We start from the raw sequence: 16,594 nt of genomic DNA, 5'->3' as shown, positions 1-16,594 counted from the left end.
GGGTGAGGGCCGGAGAGCCGGTAGGAGCCCTGAGTCGCGATGCTCAGGCACCCCCCCCCCTTTAACGTGCAAGATTCCGTCACCCAGGAAAAGGCACCAAATAACAAGCATGGTGGAGCGAAAGCATAGTCCTAAGAAAAACACAAGAAGGGTACATGCCGCTAGGACAGGCCCGAGCGGCTTGGGGATGATGCTTCCCGAGGGGCGCCCCCAATAGGATAAGCTAAGGACATGAAATAAAAGGGATACATGCCGCAGGGACGGACCCACGCGGCCTGGGAATAATGCGGCCCTGAAGGCGCTCCCAGCCGGAAACGAACCTTAAAGATGTCACCTGATGATGTTGGGGACGAATGGGTGTTGGTGCAGCAGACTCGGTGGGCTGCGGGAGCCGATCCTCATGAGCCCCCAGGCCCGGGGGCCTCGGGAGGATCCTGAGGCGCTAGCGGCTCCTCGCGGGCCATCTCCATCTCCGCCAGGGCTGCGGCGTGCCTGACCTCTTAAGCCTCCAGGATGGCCCTCATGAGATGCTGGTGCGCAGCAACCGCGTTTGGCAGGCCGTAAGGCATGCACACGTAGCTGTGGGGTGGACCCTCGCAACGTCCCACTCACGAGGGCCAGAGGCGCTCTTGAGACGCGGCTCGGTTGAGGGATCCAACTGAATGAAACCTTCGCGAGGATCATTTTTGGAGCAAACGCAATCCAGGAGACTTGGAGTGGACATCAAGGAAGCAACGAGGCAGCCACGAGGCAGGAGGGCGCGCCCAGGGGGTAGGCGCGCCCCAACCCTCATGGGCCCCTCATAGCTCCACCGACCTACTTCTTTCACCTATATATACTCTTGTACCCTGAAAACATCCAGGGGAGCCACGAAACCACTTTTCCACCGCCGCAACCTTCTGTACCCGTGAGATCCCATCTTGGGGCTTTTTCCGGCGCTCTGTCGGAGGGGGAATCAATCACGGGGAGCTTCTACATCAACACCATAGCCTCTCCGATGATGTGTGAGTAGTTTACCACAGACCTTCGGGTCCATAGTTATTAGCTAGATGGCTTATTCTCTCTCTTTGGATCTCAATACAAAGTTCTCCTCGATCTTCTTGGAGATCTATTCGATGAAATACTTTTTGCGGTGTGTTTGCCGAGATCCGATGAATTATGGGTTTATGATCTAGGTTATCTATGAACAATATTTGATTCTTCTCTGAATTCTTATATGCATGATTTGATATCTTTGCAAGTCTCTTCGAATTATCAGTTTGGTTTGGCCTACTATATTGATATTTCTTGCAATAGGAGAAGTGCTTAGCTTTGGGTTCAATCTTGCGGTGCTCGATCCTAGTGACAGTGATCCTGGGCGGCCCCGGCATCTTTCAGCACCATCTCATGAGCGGCCACGGCCTGGGCGGCGGCCTGCTTGTCCTTCTCGGAGGTTGCTGCCGCCTGGCTCAGCGCCGCCCGAACGTTCACGTCTGAGTGAAGCCAGCCAGAGACCATCTCCAGGCGCCCGGCTACCAGGCGGGGTCGGCGCCCTAAAGATCTTCTCGCAGTAGGGTCATCGCAGAAATAGCGTGCTCCAGGACGTCAGGGGAGGCAGGAGGATCTAATGTCAGCAGTGCGGCAGGAGGAGGAGGCAACGTCGTCACCATGGCTTAGGAGGCTGGGGGCTCCTGAGTTCTGGAGGCCCTCGCAGCCGAGCCGGACGCCGGCACCTCTGGAGCCAGCGGGGCTACGAGGGTTGCCTCCTCCGGAGGACGCTCCCCCAAGTCTCGTGACGACGATCGGGCCGGGGAAGCACGAGCACTGTCACGTCCCTTCCCTGCGGAGGAGGGTGCGGCCGCCGCAGGCAATTTGGCCCCGAGTAGTATCACCACTCCCTCCTTCCTCTTCTTCGCCGCGGGCGTCAGCCTAATTGAGCAACGGAAAAGCACCAAGAATCAGCAGCAGAAGCAAGAACAAGGCAGGACAAGAATACTTAATTGTCCACCGCGGTGTAGTCCCTCTGCTTCCTGAGCTTGAAGCCTGAAAGCTTCGTGGCCTGAGGCGCGGGCGTGCGAGCACCAGGAATAGAAGAAGAAGTAGCAGGTGGGTTGGAGGCAGCTACGGGCAGCATCAGAACAGGGGCGTCGTCTCGGGAAATCAGCGTTGACCTCCCTCTCGTCGGAATCGCAGCCGGGGACCTCCTCCGAGGATTGGCCTTGGACCTCGAGGAGCCACCGGCCGCATGCAGTTCACTCCTTTCCAGGGGGACATCGGCCTCGTCATCATCATCAGGCAGGGTACGGAGGATGTTGGCCTTGCGCATAGGAGAGGTCTCCCCCTCCCCCTCGTGGGTGGCTTCCGAGTTGCGCTCCTCCTCCTCTTCCTCCTCCTCCCCCTCGTGAGACTCGTCGGAGGACATGTTCACCGGAGCCATCGTCACCGGAGCGCCCGAGGGCACAGGCGGCACAAGCCCGCGCCCGTTAAAGACGGGCATGGCGGCGGCGACCTCTGCCTCGTCGGGGCAGAAGAACAAGGGAACAAAGCAATCAGGCAAGTATCCTTGGCTGTCCCCAACCAAGGAGCGAAGACTCCAGGCATAGGCGGAGGTCGTCCCCTTCGTCTCCAAGCTTCCACAGTGGGCGCGGGTGCGCTTGGAGGGGAGCCATGCGCTGCGCCATGAATTCTTTGGCGATCATGGCCCTTGAGGGAGTCCTGGACTAGGGGGTGTCCGGATAGCCGAACTATCATCATCGGCCGGACTCCAATACTATGAAGATACAAGATTGAAGACTTCGTCCCGTGTCCGGATGGGACTTTCCTTGGCGTGGAAGGCAAGCTTGTCAATACGGATATGTAGATCTCCTACCATTGTAACCGACTCTGTGTAACCCTAACCCTCTCCGATGTCTATATAAACCGGAGGGTTTTAGTCCATAGGACGAACAACAATCATACCATAGGCTAGCTTCTAGGGTTTAGCCTCCTTGATCTCGTGGTAGATCCACTCTTGTACTACCCATATCATCAATATCAATCAAGCAGGAGTAGGGTTTTACCTCCATCGAGAGGGCCCGAACCTGGGTAAAAACATCGTGTCCCTTGTCTCCTGTTACCATCCGCCTAGACGCACAGTTTGGGACCCCCTACCCGAGATCTGCCGGTTTTGACACCGACATTGGTGCTTTCATTGAGAGTTCCTCTGTGTCGTCACCGATAGGATTGATGGCTCCTTCGATCATCAACAACAACATGGTCCAGGGTGAGACTTTTCTCCCCGGACAGATCTTCGTATTCGGCGGCTTTGGACTGCGGGCCAATTCGCTTGGCCATCTGGAGCAGATCGAAAGTTACGCCCCTGGCCGTCAGGTCAGATTTGGAAGTCTGAACTTCACGGCTGACATCCGCGGAGACTTGATCTTCGATGGATTCGAGCCACAGCCGAGCGCGCCGCACTGTCACAATGGGCATGACTTAGCTCTGCTGCCGGACAGTGCCCTGGAGGCCGCACACGAGTCCGCTCCGATCCCTAATTCGGAGCCGACTGCGCAGATCGAGGATGTGTGGCTAGACACCGCCTCGGGGGCTGCAACCCCTACGACGATGGAGCCGAATACCGACTTTGTCCCTTGTGAAGCTCATGACTCCGAGGAGCCGGACTCCTCGCCGGACTCCAAACCTCCCGCGCCCCCTCCAATCGAATCCGATTGGGCGCCGATCATGGAGTTCACCGCTGCGGACATCTTTCAACACTCACCTTTTGGCGACGTCCTGAATTCGCTAAGGTATCTCTCGTTATCAGGAGAGCCCTGGCCGAACTGCGGTCAGGACGGTTGGGATGCGGACAATGAAGAAATTCAAAGCCCACCCACCACCCACTATGTAGCCACTGTCGACGATCTAACCGACATGCTAGACTACGACTCCGAAGACATCGATGGTATGGACGACGATGACGGAGACGACCAAGAACCAGGGCCTACGGGGCACTGGAAAGCCACCTCAACTCATGACATATACATGGTGGATACACCAAAAGGAAGCGATAACGAGGAACAACGGGATGCGGCGAAGGATAATTCCCCTGAAAAACAACCAAAACGGCGACGCAAGCGCCACCCAAAGTCCCGCCTCGATAACAACAGCACCCATACTGGCCCAGCCGTAGAGCAGGACGAACTAGTGGACGACGAACACGCCACCAAGCAGTCATACGAATAGGATGAATTGGGCGAGCAACCCATTCTCGACGAAAACAACAGTCCAGACAATCTCACGCCGGACACATCACCGGAGCATAAGAACCTTCACAAAAGGCTCGTCGCCACTGCAAGAAGTTTGAAGAAACAGAAGCGGAAGCTCAAAACAGTGGAAGACGTACTCAGAAAGAGATGGAGCAAAGTACTCAAGACCACGGATAAATATGGCAATAGTCACCAAGCAAAGAGCTACCCGAAGCGCAAACTGCTGCACAAATTTGACGAGGAGGCCGTAGAACCCCCATAGTCAAAAAACAAAGAGGCCGCCTGGCCGGATAGACGACCAGATGACATGCCAAGAGCGACAGGTGGCGCCGCACACAAGCCAGCACACGATCCACATAAGGATCCTCGGAAAAAGGATGGCCCAGTCAGGTCCATCTATGGACCAAAAATGAGGGCTCCAGGAAGCAACACAACACGCCAAGTGTTCGAAGATAACGGCACACCTAAATACAGGGGCGCCGCACACCCACTATGCTTCACCGATGAAGTACTGGATCATGAATTTCCAGCGGGATTCAAGCCCGTAAACATAGAGGCATACGACGGAACAACAGACCCCAGAGTCTGGATTGAGGATTACATCCTACACATACATATGGCTAGAGGAGACGATCTCCATGCCATAAAATACCTACCCCTCAAGCTCAAAGGGCCAGCTCGGCATTGGCTCAAAAGCCTCCCAGAAAATACCATTGGAAGTTGGGAAGAGCTCGAGGATGCGTTTCGAGCAAATTTTCAAGGGACTTATGTCCGCCATCCGGATGTAGACGATTTAAGTCACATAACTCAACAGCCAGGAGAGTCAGCACGCAAATTCTGGAACAGGTTCCTCACCAAAAAGAACCAAATAGTCGACTGTCTGGACGCCGAAGCCTTAGCAGCTTTTAAACATAACGTCCAAGATAAATGGCTCGCCAGACACCTCGGCCAGGAAAAACCAAGAACAATGGCCGCGCTAACGAGCCTCATGACCCGTTTTTGCGTGGGAGAAGATAGCTGGCTGGCAAGATGCAGCACCAGCGACCCAAGTACATCCGAGGTCAGAGATGGAAATGGGAAACCACGACGCAGAAAAGATCAGTGCCGAAATAAAGAAAATGGCCCAAAGAACACGGCGGTCAACACCGGATTCAAAAGCTCTCGGCCGAACAACAAAACACTGCCTCTTAAGGACAACAGTGACGAGCTATCCAACCTAAACAAAATTTTGGATCGGATATGTCAAATCCACAGTACCCCCGGGAAGCCTGCAAACCACACCCACCGAGATTGTTGGGTCTTCAAGCAGTCCGGCCGACTCAATGCCGAACACAAGGGGCTCGACACGCCAAGCGAGGACGATGACAAACCCCACAAGCAGAGCGCCGGAAAACAAAAGACTTTCCCATAAGAAGTCAAAACAGTAAACTCACTTCATGTGATAATACGGAACAATATTGCGGCACCCGCTAAAGTACACGTCGCACGGTCCACCCAAGCGGAATCCCGAGATTGGATGTCAAAACCAATTACTTTCAACCACCTGGATTACTCCAGAAGTATTCGAAACGCAGGATGGACTGCTTTGATATTGGATCCAATAATCAACGGACTACAATTTACACAAGTCCTAATGGATGGCGGCGGCGATTTAAACCTGCTATATCCGGACACAATTCGCAAGTTGGGGATAGACCCTACTAAAATTCGCCGTAGCCGCACTTCCTTCAAAGGAGTGACGCCATGCCCTTACGCCAAGTGCACGGGCTCCTTACTACTAGAAGTTGTGTTCGGTTCATCCGACAACATCCATCGCGAAAAGCTAATCTTCCATGTCACCCCATTTAAAAGTAGCCATCAAGCACTATTGGGACGTGAAGCTTTAGCCCGCTTTAACGCAATACCGCATTACGCGTCTCTTACACTTAAAATGCCCGGTCCGCGCAGCATCATCTCATTAAAAGGTAACTTCGAGTGTTCCTCGACCATGGAAGATCGTGAGACTGCCTTGACAGCCACACACTAAACCGGCCTTGCTAATCAAAGCCCCTACAAGACAGGTCGTGCAGACCCCGGACATGGCTAGACGAGTTCGGCATAATTAACTAGGGGCTTACTAGCCACATACCCCTTTACAAGGGGCTGCAAGCACGGACAATGAAAGCCAATAAAGCTCAACCTTATTCATTTTTTAAATCATACTCTGTTTTAAATACATTTTCTGCATGATACCTTTTCAAACTAAGTTCTTCTCTTTTACAGATGAACATCGTGCTACACCCGTCCAGGATACAGCACAACGGAGACATAGGCGCAGACGTGCAGTAGGGACCCGTTACAAGGATTCTTTTCAGATTAAGACCCTGCGTAAACCTTTTTTACTGTCTCTTGTTGCTATACATCCCCTGGTTCCTTACCATAACCAGGGAGGAGGCTGATGTTTTGGCATCGGCCGCGTCAGAAGATTTCGCGCGTACCTGGACACTAGGGGCTTAGGGCATTGATCTGCCCGTTATCGTAAAGACCTAATACCTCAGGGAGTGTTCGGCGTCTCGAGTTAGGCCTTATATGCATCAGCTCCGAATCATGTCTTTGGTCAAATGTTGGGTTTGCCCGGCTCCTGTGTTTTGCTGCCTTACGTTCCGTATCATCGGCTAACGCAGCACCAGGAGAACTACTGCGATTGTGCCCCGGTTCGGCCGGGCGAGCACCTCAGTAGAGAAAGCCGAAAACTGGCTGTCATGATATAGCGAGAGACTCGTCAACCACTCGATCGACTACCGGAATGTCTAGAATTCCTTCGCTTTGACGAAGGACCGTTTCCCGGTCAGGCACATACGCGCCCCAAATTCGGAGAGCGCGGTGCCCCTAGGGGCTATATCGTAGCCCCACCTTCGAACTCCTATGGCTAAGTGAAAGTGATAAAGCATTATAGTCCGGTTGCCTAGTTTGCTACGCTACCACCTCCTTTACAGGACCAAGACGTTGGATTAAGTGTGAAAATGCGCCCTTTTGCAAACACCCCCGCACCATGTGCGTGGGGGCTGAAGCCGAAGACTGCCATCTTTTAGGTTATATACACATATACATTAACGGCCGCACAAGAGATATTTCAATACTTGAACACACAAGTATAAAAAGCAGTTACATTATAAAAATGGTTTCATAAATCATACATGTCATTTGAACATAACATTTTTCGAGCACTGCGACTCTACTAAACGAGCGCCCCGCAGGACTTCCCCAAAATAGTGCTCGGCAGGAAATCGGCTCCTATCCGAATCCCGGGATGCAACGTCGGTGGCGTCCATCTCTGCCCAGTATGTTTTGACACGGGCGAGAGCCATCCGAGCACCCTCTATGCATGCCGACCGCTTCATCACCTTGATATGTGGCACCGCATCAAGGAATTTCTGCACTAAGCCGAAATAACTCTTCGGCTTGGGCCTTTCCGGCCACAGATGAGCCACGACATCCTTCATGGCAAGTCTGGACAGCCTATTCTGCTCAGCCCACTCAGCCAACCGATTGGTTAACGGAAGGGAACGCTCCGGACTATGGAATTGAGACCAAAAAAGCTCTTCCATCTTGTGATCCTTTTGGTTTCGGAAGTGCACGACTGCGTCCGCCGCACTCGCTGCCAAATCCAGATAAGGATCCTCGGCACCCCACAGCTGGCCTAATTGAGCATACTTCTGATCCGTGAACTTCCTACGCAGCAGGAAGGGCTTTCCAGCCACAATCTCTCCGGCCTGACGCAGCTCCTCCTTTATAGCCCGCATTGCAGAACGGGCATCCTTGGCTTCGGCGGTGACCTTCTTCAGGTCCTCTTGCTCCGCTTGGCGTTCTCTTTCAAGAACCTCACAGTGGTCGGTAGCATCTTTCAGCTTTATGGCCATTTCGGCCATCTCCTCCCTGCTTTGGCAGTGAGCAGCCTTTTCGGCTTTTAGCTCTTCGCCTGCCTTCGAGGCAGCCGCATCACGTTTCTTGGCTTGCTCCTTGGCTCGAGCAAGCTCTGCCCGAAGGTTTTCCACAGCAGTGGCACCATCTGCATCAAGCATACATGTTGTAAGGAATGGGCGTCAGCTCCCTTACCGGGTGACCGCGGAGGAACCACTCACCTTGTGATTTGTCAAGTCGCCTATTGACCAGCACGATGTCCGCATCCGCAACATCCAGTTGCCGCTTCAGTTCGGCAACTCTATCAGTCCGGCTGGCCACCGAACGCTCTGCCCCCTGAATGGCGGCATATTAAAACCGAGATTATGATCCTCGGCACGCTGTCACTTCTGACAACATACCGAGTCTCAAGGGCTACTATCTATACAGGGCGCACTCTATGCGCAAAACTGTCAAAAGGCATGTCATTTTTACATACCTCAAACCCCGCCAGTAAATTTCTGACGGCACCATGCAACCCGCTCTCAGCGGATGAAATTCTTTCAATCACCGTACTCATTAATGTACAGTGATCTTGTGAGATAGATGCCCGCTCGAGCAGATCCTTCAGCTCCCCCGGCCGAACACCAGTTGGTGCCGAACTCTCCGGCCCCGCCGGACTCGGGGAGACCCTCCGCGACGACATCTCGGGGTCGTCCGCCCCGCCTGACGGCACGGCAGATGGAGGCGTCTCGCTCTCTATCATCTCCAGACGAAAGTCCCCCAAAGATGAGCTCAGCTGAGAAGGGCGGAGATCCGAACTACAAGGTAAAAACTTCGGTTATACTCAAAAGCAAAAATAGGGATGTCCCTTATTACAAAACTCCTCTTTTTCTACTTACGGCTCGCTGGAGGGCTGATTCCTTTGGGTAGATAGTGCGGCCGGGGCTTCTCCTGGCGCAGGACCTTCTGGTGAAGATTTCTTCCCCCGCTTTGAGGCTTTAGCCTCCGGATCTTCGGAAGCGGTCCTCTTCTCCCCCTGGGAGGAGGGATTCTCGATCCCCCCTTTCTTGAAAGCCTCCTTAGTGGAGGCGGTAGTTCCTCTGTTTTCCCCTTCGCCCTCTTTTGAAGGCGCAACCTCCAACATCTTGACTAACACGGGATCCGGTGTGGTCTCAGGGAGGGGGGCCGGACACCGTATCAGTTTTGCTTGCGCTATCCACTCCTGTCCAAGGGATAGCTGATTAAAAGGAAAATCCATAATGAATAAATGGACGATATGTCCGGACATAGGGCTACTTACTTGAGTATCCAGGCGATTGCAGCTTAGGTCGGCGTCCTCGGTCAAGTCCGGACACATCTCTTGTGATCCGAAGAACAATTTGTACATCTCCACGGGTGTCGTACCCATGAAGTGTTGGAGATCTCGCGGTCCCTCCGGATTGAATTCCCACAGGCGGAGAGGGCAATGTTTGCAGGGCAGAAGACGCCGAATTAGCATAACCTGTGTCACCACGACCAGATTGATCTCCCTCTCTTGGAGGTCTCAAATCCGGCCCTGCAATAGGGGTACGTCCTTGGACGGCCCCCAGTCAAGCCCTTTGCTGACTCATGACATCAGCCGTTGTGGAGGACCTGAGCGAAAGACGGGCGGCGGCTTCTGCCTGCTGCCCCTGGGAGCGGTAATATAGAACCACTCATGTTGCCACAGACCGAGCTCCTCCGGAAAAGAGCCCTCGGGCCATGGAGCATCGGCCCTCTTGCTTATAACCGCCCCACCGCACTCTGCCTGGCGCCCCTCAATCATCTTCGGCTCCATGTTGAAGGTTTTGAGCCACAAACCGAAGTGAGGGGTAATGCGGAGGAAGGCTTCGCAGGCGACTATGAATGATGAGATATGGAGGATGGACTCCGGAGCCAAGTCATGGAATTCCAACCCATAGTAAAACATGAGCCCTCTCACAAAAGGATCCATCGGGAAGCCTAAACCCCGACGAAGGTGAGACACGAACACGACTCTCTCGCCTGGCTCAGGATTAGGAATGACTTGCCCTTGGGCAAGCAACCTATGCGAAATCTCGTAGGTTAAGTACTTGGCTTCTCTCAGCTTTAGCACGTCCTCTTCCGTGACGGAGGAGGGCATCCACCGGCCCTGTAGGTCGGAGCCGGACATTGTCGAAGGTCCGAAGCGCTCGAATGTGGAGCCCTGAGTGCTGGAACTTGGGGCGAGGGGTGGATTCAATTTAGGATTGAAGAAAAAGAAACGATCCTTGGTCTCATTATAAAGAGGGAGAATACCAAGAGCCGTCCCCGTGACCGTTTGGAACTCACCCTTGATGGAGGGGGCGTGGCAATGGTCGCGGTTGGGTTACCCACGTCCGTATTGATGGGAATCCCGGAATAAGGGGAACACGATCTCTGCTTCGACAAGACGTGCCGAGGAAACCGCTTCGCTAAACGCGCTGAGGTGGTATAATAAAAATGATTCAAGTAAAGGCTTGGTAGTGGTGTGACGTCACGCCACAAAATACGTCAGCAGATTGAGCTTGTACATATTATTCTCTCTACGGTGGTATGTGGAATTTATTTTACAGAGCCGGACACTATCCCGGCGTTCACAATCTTCTATGAATTATTCGGAGGAGGAAACCGCCTTGCAATGCCGAAGACAATATGCACGCCGGACTCGTCGTCATTGAAGCCTGGTTCAGGGGCTACTGAGGGAGTCCTGGACTAGGGGGTGTCCAGATAGCCGAACTATCATCATCGACCGGACTCCAAGACTATGAAGATACAAGATTGAAGACTTCGTACCGTTTCCGGATGGGACTTTCCTTGGCGTGGAAGGCAAGCTTGGCAATACGGATATGTAGATCTCCTACCATTGTAACCGACTCTGTGTAACCCTAGCCCTCTCCGGTGTCTATATAAACCGGAGGGTTTTAGTCCATAGGACGAACAACAATCATACCATAGGCTAGCTTCTAGGGTTTAGCCTCCTTGATCTCATGGTAGATCCACTCTTGTACTACCCATATCATCAATATCAATCAAGCAGGAGTAGGGTTTTACCTCCATCGAGAGGGCCCGAACCTAGGTAAAAACATCGTGTCCCTTGTCTCCTGTTACCATCCGCCTAGACGCACAGTTCGGGACACCCTACCCGAGATCCGCCGGTTTTGACACCCACAGCCCCCGTCAGCTTTGCCGTCCTCGAGTCGCCGGGCTTCAGGTAGCAGTCATCCTCTCCAGCACCTGCGTCACCCGAGGGTCGGTGAGCTTCGCGTGAAGCCACCCCTCTTGGGACGCAGACATCTCTGTCGGCAGCACCAGCCGGGGTGGGAGCACTTGGCATCCATCAGGACCCACTTGCTCCTGAAGCCCTCGGCCTTCTTCCCGACCTTCGAGATGGCATTGGTCTTGTTGGCCGCGACAAAGCCAACGCACTCGGAGCGGTAGCCCTCCTTGATCCGAAGGAAGAAGAAGTGGCGCAGCAGCGCCACAGACGACATCACTCCAACATACGCCTCGCAGTAGAATGCGAAGATCGACGGGAGGAGGATGGAGTTGGGGTGAAGATGGAGAGCGTGGATCTTATAGTGACTGAGGACAGAGTAGAAGAAGTCGGAGAAGGGGGGAACCAACCTGACGGCGATGCTACTCATGAAGAAGGGGTAGAAAGTGCTGCCAGAGGCCTCAGGCTCGGTGGAGCCAACCCGGAGCACAGTCTTCCTCTTCTCGTCACCCTCCGCCGTCATTAGGCGCACGGCGGCAAGGTTCTTCTCCGACCCGCTCGGTGCGTCGAGCGCGGGCTCGTACCAGGATGGCGGAGGAGTAGCCTGAGCTTTCTTGGGCGCCAATGACGGCAAGCTCGAAGGAGGATCTGGGCGGATCTGGAGTTTCTGGAAGCAAAGTGGAAGAAAGGGGATCTGGAGCAAGACGAAGGAAGGCAATGAAGGCAAATACAACCCGCACCAGTCTTTTGTCAGTCGGGCAGTTGCCGAGGCAGCATGGGGAAGCGGAGACGCCCACGTCCCATCAATCGCCATGTGTCAACCGAGGCCACAGGATGTTGGGGCCCACGGCGTTCCGCACTTGCCACTTGGCTTCGCCTCGAAGCCAAGTCCGAGCGCGCCTTGGGCCCGGGGGCTACTGTCGGCGTCCTGGGAATGGGGTACCTAGACTTGCCTGCTTGCAGTTCACAGCGTGGCTCCACCAGCAGCCTTGTACGACCCATATTCACCAGCAAACACTCAAGACCCTCGCGAGGGGCCGAGCCTCGCGAGGCGGATGATGCAAGACCTCCTCGGGGGCGGCCTCACCAGGCTGGCTCGCGAGGAGCGGAGAGATCAAGGCAAGGGGCACCTCGCGAGGTTCTTGTGATGCAATCCATGACGGCCAGGGCCAGGCGGGTGCCAGCGCAGACAGTGTCCTCGTTTCCTCTTTGGTGCTAAAGAGGCAAGCACAGACAAGGAGTCCCGAGGCATCAGGAAAAGGTTTCCATATTAGTGCAACAAGACCAAGACCAGCAGGACGGCAGGACGAAGGTCACCGTGGAGCCCAGGACGGCGTCACCACCAAAGCCTTTGGCAGGCGAAGACCACCTTTAGTTAGGATAACTTGTACTAGTTGTCTCCCTTCAAATTTGGCCATTGTGGCATCCCTTCCCGCCAGCATTTGGGAAGAGGACCAGGGCCTCTATAAATAGGGATAGCCACCACAGTAGGAGGCAACTGATCCGAGGCCATTCAGATCATCCTCATCCACGCAAACCCATCGAGTTCAAGAGCACCTCTCCTCAGGAGGCTGTTCTTCCCTTGTAACTATTCTTCCTCGGCCCAAGAGGCAATCCACCACACCACATTGGAGTAGGGTATTACACCACATCGGTGGCCTGAACTAGTATAAATCTTGTGTCCCTTTGTTCTGCGAGTTCGACGTGCTGAGCCTTGAGATCGCGGTGAGGGTGAGTGCTAGAGGGAGGAGAGATCTTCGTGCGCACCCCAGTGTTCGAACCTCAATGGTTTTGCCGGAACCCGAAATCCTACAGCCGCACATTGTTGCCGAGCTTGATGCCATAGGGTTCCACGAGGTCCCCACCAACTTTCACACGCCCGTGCACCTGCCAGCGCATGCACCTGTGTGTGCACTGACGTGCACGCCCGTGCCGGTGCCCATGCACCTGCCAGCGCATGCGCCTGCGCGTGCACTGACATGCGCGCCCATGCCGGTACCCGTGCACACGAATGTCTACGTTGTGCCGTTGCTAGCGCCTGTCCCCGCGCGGCTGCCAGTGCCCCCCTCAGCGGCATGGATTGCCGCTGTCGAACACTTCCTTGCACCAACGCCAGTCGCCTCCTCCCGCCAGTTGACTCGCTCCTGGAGACCGAAGTCCAGAACATTGTGGCCTTCCTTGAAGCTAGGGCGAACGTCCAGGAGTACGCCAACAACGGCGCAAGACGCCGCCGTCGCCGTCATCGTTGGTCAGTGGCCCGATGACACACAGAGCACGGCAGAGGAGCCGCTTCCCACCGCAAGACGCCCCCGCCGCCACCGCGTAATCTAAATTTTCCATGAAAAACGTTCGGACTGCCATGCTTAAAATCCGAACGTTTATCATTTCCGTTTATTTTATATTGATCGTCGTATGAATGTAAAGTCAGAGTCAGACTGAATGAAATCTAAGGTTTGATCAATTGAATGTTCTGCTAGAGCGTTATCAAATTAAATATGAAACGTCATCAAGCCACATGTTCCTTCTCATCCAACGACCTAGACTGCTTCAATACCGAACGCTCAACACGTTTAGCATGCAGCTAATTTCATGCCAAAAATAGTGCTAATCACATAATAACACGCAAATAATATCGTACTTAATATCCGCATGCAATTAATATACTTCCAAATTAATGTGCATTGCATGTACACATTGACTAGTACGACTAGTACGTGAAACTGGTGCTGTTACTTATGAACGCATCCAGATATAGTCAACGACAACATCGCCCGCGAGTTCTTCATGTTTGCCCGTGCGTCTAAACATAGAAGGAAAGGAGAGGGAGAGCACACATGGAACCCACTAGTAAGTGAAGACGAATAGTACGTGCTAACGAGCCAGTCCCACTAATGTACTAAAAATAATATTACATGTTATTCATTAAATAGGTTGTGGTAATATAAAAACATTATATGAACAAAGGGGGTACAACAAACATTGTTGTTCTACGTATGTTGCCTATACGTATGTTGCCTATTGACGTGCGGCTTGAAGGACCTGGTCGCATATTCGATCCTCGTACTTTTTAATAATTTGTATATGGGTCCAAATTTGTTTCATGACAGGTGGGCCCCTCGGTGTGTAGTTTGTAGCACTTTAATTTGTGGATCAAAATTTGTTCCATTCCAGGTGGACTATCGGTGTGTAGTTTTGTAGCTGATTTGTAATAATTAAAGAGAACAACAGAGTTTTTGCAATAATACCATGGTGCAACGTTGAAGGCGAGAAAGGACGTGCGAGAGAGCGATGACCGAGCCAGAGGGAATCAATTGGGGGAGGTGCGGTGGTTGCAACGGTGTTTGGAGTAGTTGTGGCCCGAATGCTACGAAAATATAATCTAAACCCACTGGAATAAATGCCTGCATAAATTAATCCAAATTTGGAGTCCCCCTCGCAATGTAAATAGCTCCGGCTTTGCGAGGGATGGAGAGTTAGCTTCAATGTGTGGAAGATACGGCGTGAGAAAGCGAGGTCAATCGAGAGATATATAGATAGAGAGACAAAGTGAGTGTGGTCCGACATTCATTGAAAAGATATGTATGCTATGGAGAGATATTGTCTGATTGAGCTTTTGGGAAGAGTGAGGGCTGTAAGATAGAGCTTGAGAGATGATCCAGTCACAGACATGTAGATATATTTTGTGCGTGGGAGGAAGCAAGGTCAATGGATTACATATGTAAAGGGAGAGAGATTGAGCGAGTGTGGGTCATCGTGCGATCGAAAGAGTGAGACGGGTTGGAGAGAGTGACCTAGATAGACAATGTGAGTGAGAGAGTATACAATATGAATATGTCAAACTGGGCTCAAACATGGAGATATATCGGTTGTGTCTAAAAAAGAGCGAGGTCAATCGAGACATACAAAGATATTTATATATATATATATAGAGAGAGAGAGAGAGAAAGAGAGATTGAGCGAGCGTGGCCCGCCATGAGGTTGAAAGAGCGGGGGCGGCTTGGATGGACTGACCTGGATAGATAATCTGCATGAGAGAGTATAGAGTGTGTCGATCGAGGCCCGAACAGGGAGATATATCATTTGTGTGTGAAAGAAAACGAGGTTAATCGAGACTCAGATAAAGAGAGTGAGATTGAGCGAGTGTGGCCCATCGTGCGGAAGAAAGAGTGAGACAGTCTCGAGGGAGTGACCTGCATAGACAACGTGCGTGCGTGTGCACGAGAGGTTGGGGGGATAGATAGGCAATGCATGTATCTAGCAAGAGAGGGTGGGAGGGAGAGAGAGAGAGAGCTCGGCATGGGGTGCAATGGCGGGTGTGTGAGGTAAATACATTTGATAACAGAGTGTAAAAAGGGTGTTGTGTAGTTGAGAGAGTTAGAGATCGAAACATCGAGAGAAAGAATGAACGTGTGTTGGAAACCGATAGCTTCCTAATATGGTTAGGAGAGGAAGATTGACCGATACAGGAAGTATGTAGAGTGTGTGCCGAGGGGGGGGGCTCAAAACAACATTTGAATGTAGATAGTACGAGACTTAATATCGATGTTTCAATTCGGTGTACATTGTAAGATTTGAACTGAGGACCATGCATATGGGTAATTATTTTGAATTCGTGCCATACTAGGTTTGGAAAAGTGGACATTGACTTGATTGTTGTGCTATTTACTAGCAAGAGGCCAATGCGTTGCATGGAACATCAAGATGCATTTATACGAGTTGTTTATCTCGTGGGAGACGAAGATGAACGAGGGAAGTCCTTATCTGCAAATGTGGAGATGGGTGATATTGCAGGATGGCAGGCACACCATCATCACCAACTCGGTTTTTGATAAGAGTACAGATTAGGTGATATGTTTGAATCCATCCAAAGTTTTCTCACTACCATGGTGTTCAACATATCCATATGAATTTGTATTAAAAAAGTACCATGGATACCGTGAAATGTGAAATCCACGTTAGAATTGGAGATCGCTATGTGACACACACTCTAATTCAAATAACTAATTATGTGACACACACTCTAATCCACGTTAGCGTGGATACTGTTTCATTTTTTTTTCAAATAACACCTCATAAATTAATTTATAGTATCTCATTTCAAATGACTAATTATTTGCAAGGAAAACACAGGCATGGTAATACATACAGATTCGTTTGCAAATGAAAGAAGATTCGTTTGCATTCTCAAATGTAGGCACACCAGGCAAACCAGGGTCGTGTGGTCGCATGTGTCGTACGGATGCTTAGCACCCACCCA

The sequence above is a fragment of the Triticum aestivum genome, chromosome 6B (genome assembly GCF_018294505.1).
Source record: "Triticum aestivum cultivar Chinese Spring chromosome 6B, IWGSC CS RefSeq v2.1, whole genome shotgun sequence".
NCBI classification, from domain to species: Eukaryota; Viridiplantae; Streptophyta; class Magnoliopsida; order Poales; family Poaceae; genus Triticum; species Triticum aestivum.
Note: the sequence above shows the minus strand (reverse complement) of the source record.